Source organism: Dipodomys merriami, unplaced genomic scaffold (genome assembly GCF_024711535.1).
Source record: "Dipodomys merriami isolate MVZ:Mamm:240054 unplaced genomic scaffold, mDipMer1.0.p SCAF_50, whole genome shotgun sequence".
Classification (NCBI taxonomy): domain Eukaryota; kingdom Metazoa; phylum Chordata; class Mammalia; order Rodentia; family Heteromyidae; genus Dipodomys; species Dipodomys merriami.
In genome coordinates, this window is record NW_027206069.1 from 10,896,954 (window position 1) to 10,911,707 (window position 14,754).

Below are 14,754 nucleotides of genomic sequence, written 5' to 3' on the forward strand. Positions count from 1 at the left end.
AATTTGGGAAGCTTGTATTTCCTCTGGTGAACTTGACAGTTTCTCAATAAAGACTTTTGTGATGAGTTCAGTAGTGATATTAACAAACAGCATGTTTTTATATTGTGTAAGGAAATGTGTTAGCATTTAGAAGATCTATAACATGAATGAATACCTATATTTCAATGTCCAGCGTATGATGTTACAGAAGCTACACATCTTGGTTAGGTGAAAAATCCATGGAAAGTACTGACAAAAATCCATATAATGTAATAAAATATGAGAGGTTAATTGATACTGCTTCACGTGTTGATTGCAGCCAGCCTTAAAGGAAATGTAACTTATTAAGTGTACAGTATTGTGAGGTGTTTTTTTGTTTGTTTGTTTTTCAGTACTGAGGTTTGAATACAGTACCTTGCCCTTGCTTGGCAGGTACTCTACTACGTAAGCCACGCTCCCAGCCTTTTTTGCTTTAAGTTATTTGCTTTCAAATAATGTGTCATATGTTTTTTTCCCTGATTGGCCTTGGGCCACACTCTACCTTGCCATGACCCCATGTAGCTGGGATTCCAGACAAGTATCACTATGCCTAGTTTTATTATTGTTATTATTACTATTATTATTATTATCATTATTAAGATGGGATTTCACTAACTTTTGTCCAGCGTGGCTTCAAATCTGGACTTTCCTAATCTGTTCTTTTCAAGTAGCTGGGATTACAGAAGGTGAACCACCATATCCAACAAGTATACCATACTCTTTGACAAGAATATCTGCAATCATGTCAAAAGACTATTAAAATACTATTTCCATCTACATATCTGTGGAAGGCCATACTTTTTGCTACATATCATAACCATATTTGCTCAAAGGGAATTTAGAAGCAGCTATGCAAATATAACTATAATTTATTATGCAATATTTTCAATACTTACACAATATTTTAAAGACCTAAAAAATGTAAAATCATGATAGTCTTCTTGCTATTTTTTTTGTGAAATTAGTTTTCATAAAAATGCACTGAAATGCAGTGGATTTATTGTTGTTTTGAAGTGAATATTTAAAAACAAGCTGGGCGCTGGTGGCTCATGTCTGTAATCCTAGCTTCTCGGAAGGCTGAGATCTGAAGATCGGGTTCAAAGCCAGCCCAGGCAGGAAAGGTCATGAAACTCTTATCTCTAATAAAACCACCAGAAAACCGGAAGTGGCGCTGTAGCTCAAGTGGTAGAGTACTATAGCCTTGAGCTGAAGAGCTGAGGGATAGCACCCAGGCCCAGAGTTCAAGCCCCATGACTGAAAAAATAAATTTAAAACATCCTCAGTTTTAACTCATTTTTAGTGTGACACATTTTGATAAATACAAACCTTAACAAAAGAAACTTGTGCCAGGCACTGATGATTCATACCTATAAACCTAGTTACTCAGGAGGCTGAAATTTGAAGATCATAGTTTAAAGCCAGCCTGGGCAGCAAAGTCCATAGAACTCTTTTCTAATTAACCACCAAAAACTAGAAGTGGAAGTATGGCTCAAGAAGTAGAGTACTAATCTTGAGTGATAACATTAAGGGACAATACCTAGGCTCTGAGTGCAAGGCAAGACCCAGTACTGGCATGAAAGACAGTCAGAGATAGAGGGAGAGGGAGAAAGAGAGAGGAGGGGGGAGGGAGGGAGAGAGAGAATTTGTTACAGGTTGTTTTTGTGGAGGGGTGTGTGTGTGTGTGTGTGTGTGTGTGTGTGTGTTTCTTTTGTGGAGGGGTGTGTGTGTGTGTGTGTGTGTGTGTGTGTGTGTGTGTTTCTGCCAGTCCTGGGCTTTGGACTCAGGGCCTGGACACTGTCCCTGAGCTTCTTTTTTGCTCAAGGCTAGCACTCTACCACTTGAGCCACATTGTCACTTCCAGCTTTTTCTGTTTATGTGGCACTAAGGAATCGAACCCAGGGCTTCATGCATGCTAAGCAAGCAATAAGCCACATTCCCAGCCCCTGCAGTCAGTTTTTAAGAATGTAAAGGAGAGGCTGGGGGTTTAGCCCAGCGGAAGGGTGCACGGCGCACGCAAGGCCCTAGGTTTGGTCCTCAGCCCTGGAAAAAAAAAAAAGAATGTAAAGGAGCCCCAAGGCCAAAATTTTTGAGCATTACAGCTGTAGAGGATACATCCTGGCCTGGGGTAGAGAAGGCAGAGTATGCTGGACTGGTCAGATACGGGCCTTGCCCAGGGAGTAAGTAGTTGTCTACAATTAAGCAACTAATTCTCGTAAAGTATGGTCATGGGAGAAGCACAAAGTGATAAGGGAACCCAGGGGAGACTTCTAGAAGAATTAGTGCGTCTGCTGATTCTTAAAGGCTGAATAAGAGTCATTCAGGCTACTAATACTTGCACTAGAACCAGGTGAGCAGTCATCTGTAAAATCCTTTGGTTGTAGAAATGAGGAAGCGATGCTTAACTAGAACACAGGATGGAGGATGGATGGTGTGACACGGAGAGCAGATGGTGCAGCCAGAAGGCCTTGTTCTAGGGGAAATAGGTGTGTGGAGAGTTTGAAGGCAGGAGAGGGACAGTAGCTTGCAGTTAGATGAGAGCCCCTCTAAGACTCTAACACAGAGGATGGCACCCAGCTACAGTATGGCTGAAGGGGCGGAGTGATGTAGGTAGACTTAAAAGATACTGATGTATAGGGCAGGTCAGCACACTGAGTGTGATTAAGAAGGCAGATAGCATTCCCTGGCAGAAGGAACACAGGATGTGTAGGTTTCCAGGGCAGAAGGAGGAATCCCATTTGGTTCCCTTCCATGGGGCGCATGGGAAGAGTTGCCCAGTCAGCATTGGTTATGTGGTTCTGATGCTAAGCAGGAAGAGCTGGACTGGAGACATCCACTGGAGAGTCCTACACATATAAATCATCACTGAAAGATGAGGGTGCTCACAGAGAGAGAACCAGAAGAGCAGACTGTCAGAGAGAGAGAGAGAGCCCATGGACAGTACCAATACTCAAGGGATAAGCAAAGAAAGGAGAGCATGCAGTGGTGGCTAAACAAAGATCCCACAGAATTAAGAAAACCCAATGAGGCCAAGGGAATAGAGGATTGAGAAAGGTTGGATTAAACAGGTCCATCAGTAAGTCTTCTGAGAAGGTGGTGTTGTTGTTGCTGTTGTTTGTCATGGGGCTTAAACAGTTCCTGAGCTTTTCTGAGGCAAGTGCTCTACCACTTTGAGCCACAGATCTACTTCTGGTTTTCTGGTGGTTAATAGGAGTTAAAAGTCTCACAACTTTTCTGCCCAGCCTGGCTTTGAACTGCAATCCTTAGATCTCAGCCTCTTGCATGGCTAGAATTACAATGTGAGCCACCAGTACCTGGCATCTGAGGAAAAAAAATTTTTTAACAACAAAGAAATTGTTGTTGAGTGTTCACTGTCCACACCACAGTGGGTCTGGACTAGTTGGCTCCCACAGGTTGAAAAATAAGAAAGAAAGGAGGTAGAGAAAGAGCAACAATGGCAGATGTGGAAAGGAGGAAAAAAGGGAGAGATGGAGTGATTGGCAAAGACTGTGTCTACAAGACGGAGCTAGTAGACAGAGAAGGCTGCATGTTCATGAGCAGAAAGGGGAAATCAATAGGATGAGATGTTCTAGAAGAGTCAGGAGGGCCAAGGAGCTGGGAGAAAGGTAGAGGGAGGCCATGTCTTCAACAGGAAACCAAGTTCTGTCAAAGCATGAGGTAAGAGCTCTAGCTGAAGAAATGGAGGATGGAATATAGTTTCATTCAAAAGGCAAGTACCATGGTGCCCAGAGTACTGTGTTGGGAGGGGAGCCAGGGGGTTTGGGAGCAAGGAGAAGCAGCATAGAGGGACCAAGCATGGCAAGGGGACATGGTGTTGAGGACATACAGAGAGCTGAGTCTGTATCAGACTTTAGACACTGGTAATTTAATTACAGCAATCGGATTTCTTTACACACGCTGCATTTCCATTACAACCTAAAATTTAGCCCTCGCCCATAGTGATTCTTAAAGAAACCCAGACATCATTTTCTGGCCAATTCAAATTATTGGTATATGTTTCCGTACTTCCTTTTCTATTCACCAGGTTAAATCTTCAGTTATGCCATTGCCATCAAGAGTGCCCCTATGTAGAAAAATCTGTTCATTAGGAATACATTTATTGCTTCATTGAGTTACCCATTCAAAATGCACAGAACCACAAATTAAATGTAGTGCTTTTCCATTTTTGAAAAAGGCCGATGAATGAGTACTGTTTTCTTGAATACACCATATTTGTCTCGCATAATTAACGGTCCACATTCATAGCTGACAGATGCCAATTCTTGCCGGGTTTGATCGTTGTTCTTCAGCGGTTGTTACGGAAACAGAGGCCTCCCAATCGTTGGAACACCCCATGTTCAGCACGAGGGAAATGGTGAGGCAGACACAATGGAGGCAGTTGTTTTTGAGGAGCAGCTGATGGGCCTCCACAATCTATTTAAGTCATGCACCATATGAAACAGTTTCTCTGTTGAAACTACCAAAGGAGATCTCTCAAGTAGCTTTGCTAGATGAGTCATTCAATAACACTGGATTCCAGGTATATGACTTTGCATAACTGTCTACATATTTAAATATTTATTTAAACATTTAAGGCCTGGGTGTTTATTTCGGATATATACTTTAGTGTTATGTCATAATCTTCCTAGATTTCTAATCCTGATGAATTTAATACCCATGTGATGAATATATGATAGCATAGACTGCAGTATAGTACAAGAGTCCTGATAAAGGGAAAGGCGCAGGCAATGCTGAGCAGATCTAATCTAGAGGGCAGGATTGCCTGATGCCTTTGGATTGAACAAGGCCATTTGAGCTGCTTGCTGAGCCTTTCCACATCTTGGCCCCCTGCTGTATCTTCTCTCTTCTGTTTTTATTTTTCCCATTGTCATCTCAGAGAAGCCTGGGCCCCATTCCTTAACTCATATAATGAAGTCTCCTGGAAATCATTGAGTCTGTGACAGAATAACAGCAAGACCCTTGTCCTCAGTGTCTACAACTCCCATCAGGCCTGGCCGCATCATCTTTGTTGGAAAGAGAAGCCCTTCCCTTCTCTCCAGTTGCCCCTTATCCATTCCACTTGGGTCCTGATGTATTCTGCCTCAGCCGCTACTCTTTTCCCATCCCAGATTTTTTGAGAGCACCCTGGAATCCCTTTCTACATTCGGGCCTGGACGGTAAGACATTGCAGCTGCTGCTGCGTTTCAACTGAAAATAGGGTTCTTCCCTAAGAGCATTTCCTAGCTGGCCTGTGGGAGGGGTCTCCTCCACAGGCAGGGAGAGCATCGTGGCCAACTCTTCTACAGACCTGCTCTTGTGACCATTCTCTCACTGCCTGCCCTCCATGTCCTCCTGGGTCAGCGGTATCTCTTAGGTCCTCAGAGCCCTGCCATCATCAAAGCTACTCCGTACTTTAGATCTTCAGTTCTTAAAGTTTCTCCAGCTAGTGACCTTCATCTCTATCCCTTCCGTCATCTGCTGCTTTCTTCGCAATAGCCTAGCTACAGAATTGTAGTCAGCACTACTATCATGAGCTTAGTATCCTTTTCTATTCATCCTCTTAGTTAGCAGAAAATAGAGTGTTATTCTGGTACTTAAATTCAGGGGATTTTAATGGAGGAAATGTTTACAAAAGGGTGGCAGGCTATTCGAGGGAAGCAGAAACTAAGGGTACACAGGGCTGTTTGGGGGAGTAATTTTAGAGTCCCAGGTACCTGGAATATTGTCCAAGAGGAGAAGCATATAAACCCCTTGCTCTCTGGAGAGGGGTGCAGCCAAAGGACCAAAGTGGAGCCCTTAAAAACGCAGGATCTAAGCTGGGAGCTGGTGGCGCATGCCTGTAATCCAGAATACTCAGGAGACCAAGACCTGAGGATCATAGCTTGAAGCCAGCCAGGAAAATCCACGAGACTCTTACCTCCAATTAACTACCAAAAAAGCCAGAAGTGGAACTGTGGCTCAAGTGGTAGAGTACTAGCCTTGAGCAAAAAAAGCTGAGGAGCAGTGTCCAAACCCAGAGTTCAAGCCTAGAACCAGCATACACACACACACACACACACACACACACACACACACACACACACACACACACACACACACACACACACACACACACACACACACACACACACACACACACGTAGGGTCTACTATAATAGCTGCTCTCTAAGAAGATTTCATTGGGCTCCTGTTTGCACTCCTCTCAAGATGGAGAGTCTCGCTTTTTTCCTCTCATGGCTTTTCTTTTATTTTCAAATAAAGTTACTCTGTTTACCTTTAAAAAAAAAGTACAAGTTCTAGTGATGATATATGTATGGTCCAGGTCTAATGCAGATCCTGTAACACTCAAGTAGGTTTGACCCAGGTCTCCAATCCCTTAGTCTGCTTTGATTTTTTTTTTCAGACTTTAAGACTCCGAGATGCCCCCTCTTCTTTCCCTATCCAGCCTGGAGCCCATGGTCCATCATATTCTTACCAGTGCCTGTCATAAGCTCACCACAGAGCCCTGGCATCACCTCAAACCTTAGATCAGCCCAGCTTTCTACCTTCTTGCCACATGTGCAGGTTGCCGAGTAGCTGCAGTACACATGGTGTACAATACATCATCCCAGCTCCGTTCTCGCAAGGAGATCTTCCCTCAGAAATTCTTTCATCTCTCTGCTACTTTCTCCAGGCTCCTCCTCCTCTGTCTTCCCTGCCACTCTCAGAAAATGACTTTTGCTTCCTAAAATTTCTCTAAGAAAATCGAAGGCATCAAAACACCAGGTATCCTCGACTACCTGCCTCCTCGGCAGGTTTACTGTGCACTGCTGACGTCCTGTTTCATGCGCGATATGGATGAGGAGATGGAGGTTGTTTCAGAGCATTCACCATTGGCCTGCCACGCCCCTCCTGTCCATGTGGCATGGGTACTGTCTCCCCCTACCCCCACTCGGAAAATCTGCCTACCAGAGCTTTGTATTCTGCCTCCTCTACATCCCACTCTGCCATTCTCTTTTCTGTCTAAAGCTTTATGCCTAAGCTGCATTCACTTCTCTACTTAGATCCAAATCCCCTTCAAATCCACTGTGATCGTGTTTCTGCTCCAGTAACTGCAGACACTGCTCTGGCTTGCCTTGGCGGTGACCTTTCGGTTGCTGAAGCCGGTGGGTACTTCAGCCCATCTCTTGGGGATCAGCCTCTGAGCCTGTCTTCTGAGCATGCTCCTTTCCTTTGACAGCCCTGTCCTTCTTGCTTTCAGGACCAGTTTTCAGCTCTTCTTCTCTTAAAGGAAGTTGTGTTCCTCAGAATTCCGACTTAGGCTGCCTCTCTTGTTAGTCATTAAAACCTCAGTGCCTATAAAAGGTGCTCAGTCACTATCAAATTATGCATGCAAATCCAGCTGTTGGTTTCTAATTCAAGCCATGGACTCCAAAGTTGCCAGAAGGAGCAAAAACTTTTTCGAGGGGTCCATGCATCTCATTGTAAGTGATGAATGACTTAGCTGCAAGTGGAGTCCGCCGGGGTGAGAGGGAGAAATCGTAAGAGCTCATTTGAAAAATGAAAGTGGCTGTTTGCTAGCCACAGAAATGGTGCCACTGTCTCATTCAAAGAGATTACTTAGCAGCTGTCTCTCAACACTCATTTCATTTTGCTTTGTAACTCTCAGCAGAGAATCTGGAAAAGAAATAATAATAATAATAATAATGATAATATGCCAGAGGTTGGAGGTGTGGCTCAGTGGGTAGAGTGCTAGCCAATGAGCAAAAGTGTCAGGTACTGAGTTTGAATCCCAGTCTCAGGCCTAAAAAAAAAATTGCTTTTAAAGAAAAGAAATAATAATTATGCCACACCATGGTCTCCTAGATTAAGGAATGTCTGTAGTTCATAAAACAAATCTTTAAAAGGCAACATGTGTTCCATGACTATGGAAAAAAGAACATCACAACGTTTCTTCCCCCTAGACGTTCTTGATGGAACATTGTAGCCTTTGCCCTTCCCTGTGTCTTAGCAAAGTTTCTCCGAGTGCATGCTCTGTTCTCAGAATTTTAGTCAAACCCTAGCCATCTTCATCTTCAAGGCCACTTTGGAAAAGAATTCAAAAGAGATAAGTAAATGTCACAAGGAATATATTGAATTGTCTATCCAATAAAAATTACGTTAACTAGATGACTCTACCAACTTGTCTGCCTGTCTGTCTATCAATTTATCTATCTGTCATCTATAGAAGCACAAGTCTACGACTTAGTCTCTGACAGGTAAGGTGTATAGCTAATGTGACAGTTACCCAGATTCCTCAGGTTGTCCACAGTTCAATTTTAAAGCACTGCAGTATTCAAACAAGACCATGAGTCAAGAAGGTGAGATTTTGGTCACTGGCTTATGCCTCCCTTTGCCTCGTTTTCCTCCAGACTCCCTGATGCCTGGCCTCTCCTCCCCTTGTCTCAGATGCTTGCTGCCTCCTACAGAAGCTGCAGTGTCCTTAGTCCATGGCTGAGAGTTTGCATAGAAGCCAAGCATCATTTCAACCACTTCCTCAAGCTTTTCCATTTTGTTAGTTCTTACATTACACACATAATATGCTCTCCTCAAAACACTTTGTATCTGGATGCTCGTGATTTGCAGATAGGCCTTCATTCCCTAGGTTCCAAGCCTTCCCCCGCCCCCTGCTGCCATACTTACCATCCATCTCCATGCACGCGACTCAATAGCACCCCAGATTTAACATAGCCCAGTGTGCTTCTTCCTACTAATTCACGATATGGAATAGCCATCCACCTACTACTGTCTCAAGCTAAAAACTGACCAAAAGTCTCCCTGGAGAAACTCCCTTTCCTGTATTGGCCCTTGCTGTAGTTTAGGTCTAGAATGGCCCCCAGAGACAATGTGTTAAAGACTTAGTCCCCCGCCTGGCACCATCAGAAAGTGGTGGAAAATTCACTGGAGGTACATCCTCAAAAGGGATTGTGGGACACGGGTCTCTTCCTTCCTCCCGGTAACAAGGCAAGTAGCTTTGCACCACCACATGCTAACCATATGCTAACCATCATAATGTGTGGCTTCTGCATGGGCTCATATCCATGGGTCCAACCATAGATTGAAACCATGAGCAAAAACAAACTTTCCCTCATTTTAAGTCAGTTATCTGAGGTCTTTTGTTACAGTTATGGTAAAGAGACTCACACAGCCTCCATCATCAAATACCCTTGGTTCTGTGTTGGTACCAACTCATCCCCGTGCTTCTCCAAGTGTGGCTGGCAGCTTGGTACTGATCCGTGTGTGAACTGTTGATTCCTGGCACATGGCAAGCTAGGTAGAGAACTTGGGAGAAGTAAATGTTTTATGGTAATTTGGCATTGGTGTGCTAGCCAAGGTCACAGGGGGACTTGTGAAACATTCACTATGGATGAGCTCCTGGGGTGACCTCTGTGGTGCAGGTTAGGTGATAAATAATCACAGCCTACAGGGCCCACGCTACAACCTACCATATTTACGGTTGGTTGTCAACTGCACCCTAACAGTATATAAAATCCATGAAGGTGTAAAGCATTTATATTTAATAAAGACCCAAGGAGTTCATGTTGGTTTCCTGAATTCTGTTTGTAACTGTCACAGATACTGGTATGCTAAAATCAGTGTGGAGATGCTACCACTAATGAACAATGAAACCATGAAAATCTATAGGCTATTTACTTACAGAGGTTAAGTTAAAAACCACAAGAGTTGGGCATCCATGGCTCACACCTGTAATCATAGCTATTCTGGAGGCTGAGATCTGGGGATTGGGATTGCGGTTCAAAGCCAGCCCAGGCAAGAAAGTGTGTGTCACTTATCTTCAATTAACCACAAAAAAACCAGAAGCTCAAGAGGTAGAGCACTAGTCTTGAGCAAAAGAAGCTCAAAGACAGACCTAGGCCCTGAGTTCAAGCTCCCAGACCAGCAAACATTTTTTAAGGAACAAATGCTGGATGAAAAAGCTGATTGTACATGTTTAGTATTTGACATATAAATATTAGGACTTTACTAGACTTTTTCATAAATAGCATTCTAACTTCCCATAGCTAAACTCTTTACACAGTTGGAGTGAAATAGTAGAGAAAATTTGTGCTAAAAGTATCTACCTAGAGCTGGGCATGGCCGTTCATACCTGCAGTCCTAGCTACTTGAGAGGCTTAAGATCAGTGGGATGTGAGTTTAAAGCCAGCCTGGGAAGAAAAGTTCATGAGTCCCCCCCTCTTCCCCCCAGCCATCTCAACCAATAAAAAGCTGAGTGTGGTGGCACACTTTTGTGATCTCAGCTATGCAGGAAGTATAAATAGGATGATCACAGTCCAGGACAGCCCAGGCATAAATGTGAGACCCTATTTAAATATAATATACAAAAGGTTATGGGCATGGCTCAAGACTCAAGTGGTAGAGTGCCTGCCTAGCAAGTTCAGAACCCTTGAGTTCAAACCACCAAAATATATATGCATGTATGTATGTGTGTATATATGTAAATAGGTATATGTGGATGTACATATGTACATGTAAACATATTTACATATATTTATTGATACATATTTGCATATATATTTGCATGTGTTTATATATGTATATTTACATGGAAATGTTGGGTAAATTAGCAGCAAAGAAGGTAGACACGCTCCTTTCCCTTGCTACCATCACTCAACATATTCGGATACCAGCTAATGAAATGGAAGAATTAATTCACAGAGCTGTGAAAGCTAGAATCGTCTTTTCTCATTGCAGTGATCATTTCAGCCATGTTCGTGTTTATGAGTAATTTGAATGTGGTGCTGAGGTGGAAGGGGAGGTTTTCTCCAAGTTCTTACTGATCCACATAGCTAGATCTTGACTGTAGGAAATGAAGGACCGCATCATGAGCACATGTAACTTGGAGTTCAAACGCTGTGCAGAGTCTGTCCTGATGGTAAGATGGTGATATGTAGCGTCACCCTGATGGAGGAGCTTCTGCTGGAAGGTAAATTGACATACTGTGCATATGACAGTCCTGAAAAGGCAGGGTGGAAATAAATGATGGGCCTAGTGTTGTGCTGAACAAGGTGAATGAGGCGAAGGCTCGTGCATGCAGGTTCCTCTCTCGGGTTGTGTGGTCCTGCTGGGGTCTGATGAGAATCAAGGAGCAAAGCGTGGGGAGTATGGGTGTTATAGAGCAGCCCTTCATGCTTCTGCAAAATCAGAATACAGATATGAAGGGGACATGTGGGGTTCTTATTCAGCAGGCAGCTTCAGATTTGGCACCATCTGTATGCTGCCTCAAGAGAAAGAGATGTGGTATGCTTTTCAAAGGCAGATAGAATCAAAGAGCAAAGCAAAGGATAAGCCAGGCAACAGTGGTTCACATCTGTAATCCTAGCTACTCAAGAGGCTGAGATCTGAGGATCGTGGTTCGAAGCCAGCTCTGTGAGATTATCTCCATTAACCACCCAAAAGCTGGAAATGGACTTGCATCTCAAGCAGTAGAGCACTAGTCTTGTGTAAAAAAGTGAAGGGTCAGCACCTAGGCCCAGAGTTCAAGCCCCAATACTGGTCCACACGCGTGCGCACGCGCGCGCACACATAAATTGTCAATGACACAGGTGACAGGACACCTTTGTGCAGAGCTGTCACCAAACTCCTCCAACTTTGACAAAGCATTTTGAATCTTATTTTCCACCAAAGGTAGACCTTAGCCTAAAAAAGTTCATGGATTTAGAATTCATTTTTTTCTTCCAAAGATAAATGGAACTATTACTTACAGGATATATTACTGAAACTGATTTCTATGAGGATTGAAGGAATTTGAAAACATAGTTGCATTTATTCTGTTTTAGATAAAACTGAGCCCACTGAAATTACTCTAAACTCCCTCCTTTTATTCTCATCTGTGAGGCTGGGGTTTTTTTTTTTTTTGGTTGTTCATGGAGCTTGAACTCTGGCCTTAGGCACTGTCCCTCAGCTCTTCAGCTCAAGGCGAGTGCTCTACCGCTTGAGCCACAGCACCACTTCTGGTTTTCTAGTGGTTTATTGGAGATAAGAGTCTCATGGACTTTCCTGCCCAGGCTGGCTTTGAACCATGATCCTCAGATCTCAGCCACCTGAATAGCTAGGATTACAGGCATGAGCCACGGATGCCCGGCTGATGCTGTTTTTTTTTTTTTTAACTACTTCTTCTTCTGATTATTATTATTACTAAAATAAACCACAGAAACACTTTAGATATATGTTATTCACTGCACATAGTGATTTTACCTTGATTAGATCAACTGTCAAACAGAGAAGAAGTCAGTTTGTGACATTAAAAACCTAAAGTATTTATATACACTGTGTTCATTCAAAGTATAGGTACAGACACTTAAGATAGGGAATCATTTTCTTCCCACAGTGTGCCTGGAATTACTCACCTACATACTTCTATATACGAATTAATAACGTATAATTTTTATACTTTTTCCTCTATATTATGCTTGCCCTGGAAATATTTATTGCAATTAGATTTCCTGTTTGTTGCATTAATAATGCAAAACCAGAGCCTTTTCTATCCTTTTTACTTCATTTTTCTAGTAATTTTCCTTTCCAGTACTGGGGCTTGAACTTATGACCTTGTGCTGCCAGTTGCTTTTCTTAAAAAAAAAATTTATTGTAAAGGTGATGTACAGAGGGGTTACGGTTACATAAGGTAATGAGTGCAATCACGAGTACATTTCTTTTTGAACAGTGTTGCCCCCTCCCTCATTTTCTCTCACTTCCTCTCCCTCTCCCCTCCCCCAAGTTGTAAAGATCATTTCCAACCTAGTGTCTAGTGAGTATCATTGTTACATTGGCTCACCCTTTGTCCCACCTTTTCTGTGATTCCCGTTCCCTTCCCCAAATCAGATGAGTTATATGCAAGACAATGGGTACAGATCAAAAGCAGTGTCAACAGTGAACAAGCCGAGGGGGACAAAAAAGAATGAAAAAAGAAATAACTGAAAACAGTACACTTAAAAAAACCCTCTTGCTGGGTGCCGGTGACTCATACCTGTAATCCTAGCTACTCAGGAGGCTGAGATGTGAGGATTGCAGTTCAAAGCCAGCCTGGGTAGGAAAGTCCATGAAACTTTTTTTTTATTATTGTGAAAATACTGTACAGAGGGGTTACAATTACGTGGGCAAGATAATGAGTACATTTCTTATCAAGCATTGTAGTCTCCTCCTTGCTTCCCCTTCCCATCCTCCCCCCGACCCCCACTCAATCCGCACCCCCCCACACACACCAAAGTTGTAAAGTTCGTTTTCAACATAGTAACTTGTACATCTCATTGTTGCAATGGGTCCACCTGTGTCCCTATTTAAACAATTTGTTTTTCCCCTTCCCCTCCACAAATTATACCAACATCAAATACAGTGAAAGCAAGGGTTATACTGTGGGGGAGGGACATACAAAGATTATAAGAAATAATCTTATAAATGTGTTAAAAACAATCGCATGAAAGAAAAAAAAACATTTGAATACATATCTTAGGGTTCATTTCCCTAACATCAACTTATCTGACCTTTTCTGCTTGACTCAGATATATACTAGTTATTGCAAATAAGAGAAACCATGGGACCTATGTTTCTTTGGGCCTGGCTTACTTCACTTAATATAATTTTTTCCAAGCCTTTCCATTTTCTAACAAATGGGGCAATGTCATTCTTTCTGATGGAGGCATAGAATTCTATTGTGTATATACACCACATTTTCTTGATCCATTCATCTACTGAGGAGCATCTGGGTTGGTTCCATATCTTAGCTATAGTAAATAATGCTGCATTAAACATAGTCATGCTAGTAGCTTTAGTGTGGTCTTGTTTGTGAACATTTGGGTAAATACCCAAAAGTGGGATTGCTGAGTCATAAGGGGAACTCTATGTGGAGTCTTTTGAGGAACCTCCATACTGCTTTCCAAAGTGGTTGAACAAGTTTACACTCCCACCAACAATTCAGTAAGGTTCCCTTCTGTCCACATCCCCTCCAGCATCTGTTGTTATTAGAGTTCTTGATTTTAACCATTCTAACTGGGGTGAGGTGGTATCTCAATGTTGTTTTGATTTGCATTTCTTTTATGGTTAGGGAGGTTGAGCATTTCTTCATGTGTCTATTGGCTATCCTTCTTTCCTCTTCAGAGAAGTTTCTCTTTAAGTCTTTAGCCCACTTATTTAATGGGTAGTTGTTTCTTTGAAGATTTGTTGTTGGGGGATTTAATTTTTTGAGTTCCAGGTATATTTTAGATATGAGACCCTTGTCCGATGTATGGCTAGTGAAGATCTTCTCCCAATCTGTGGGCTTTCTATTGATCTTGCTAGCTATGTCCTTTGCCATGCAGAAGCTCTGCAATTTCATGCAATCCCATTTGTCCAACCTTTCTTTGATTTGTTGTGTTTCTGGGTCTCTATTAAGAAAATTTCGGCCTGTGCCAAGGAGACCTAGGGTTTCTCCTATTTCATCCTGTAATGTTTTCAGAGTGTCCGCTTGACTCTGAGGTCTTTGATCCATTTGGAGTTGATTCTGGTGCAGGGTGATATATAAGGATCTAGCTTTAGTTTTCTACAAGTAGTTAACCAATTTTGCCAGCACCATTTACTGAAGAGGCTGTCTTTCTCCCATTCTATTTTTTTAGCTCCCTTATCGAAGATTAGATGGCTATAGGTCTGTAGGTTCATTTCTGGGTTTTCTGTTCTTGTGCCAGTACCAAGCTGTTTTGATTATCATGGCTTTATAGTAGAGTTTGAAAT

At 42.6% G+C, this 14,754-nt stretch overlaps 1 protein-coding gene across 1 annotated transcript in view; it reads left to right on the forward strand.

The window, feature by feature from the left end:
- LOC138810592 (EF-hand calcium-binding domain-containing protein 11) overlaps positions 1-14,754 on the forward strand; it is a 135,895-nt gene that overhangs the window by 93,427 nt on the left and 27,714 nt on the right. The window lies entirely within an intron of this gene.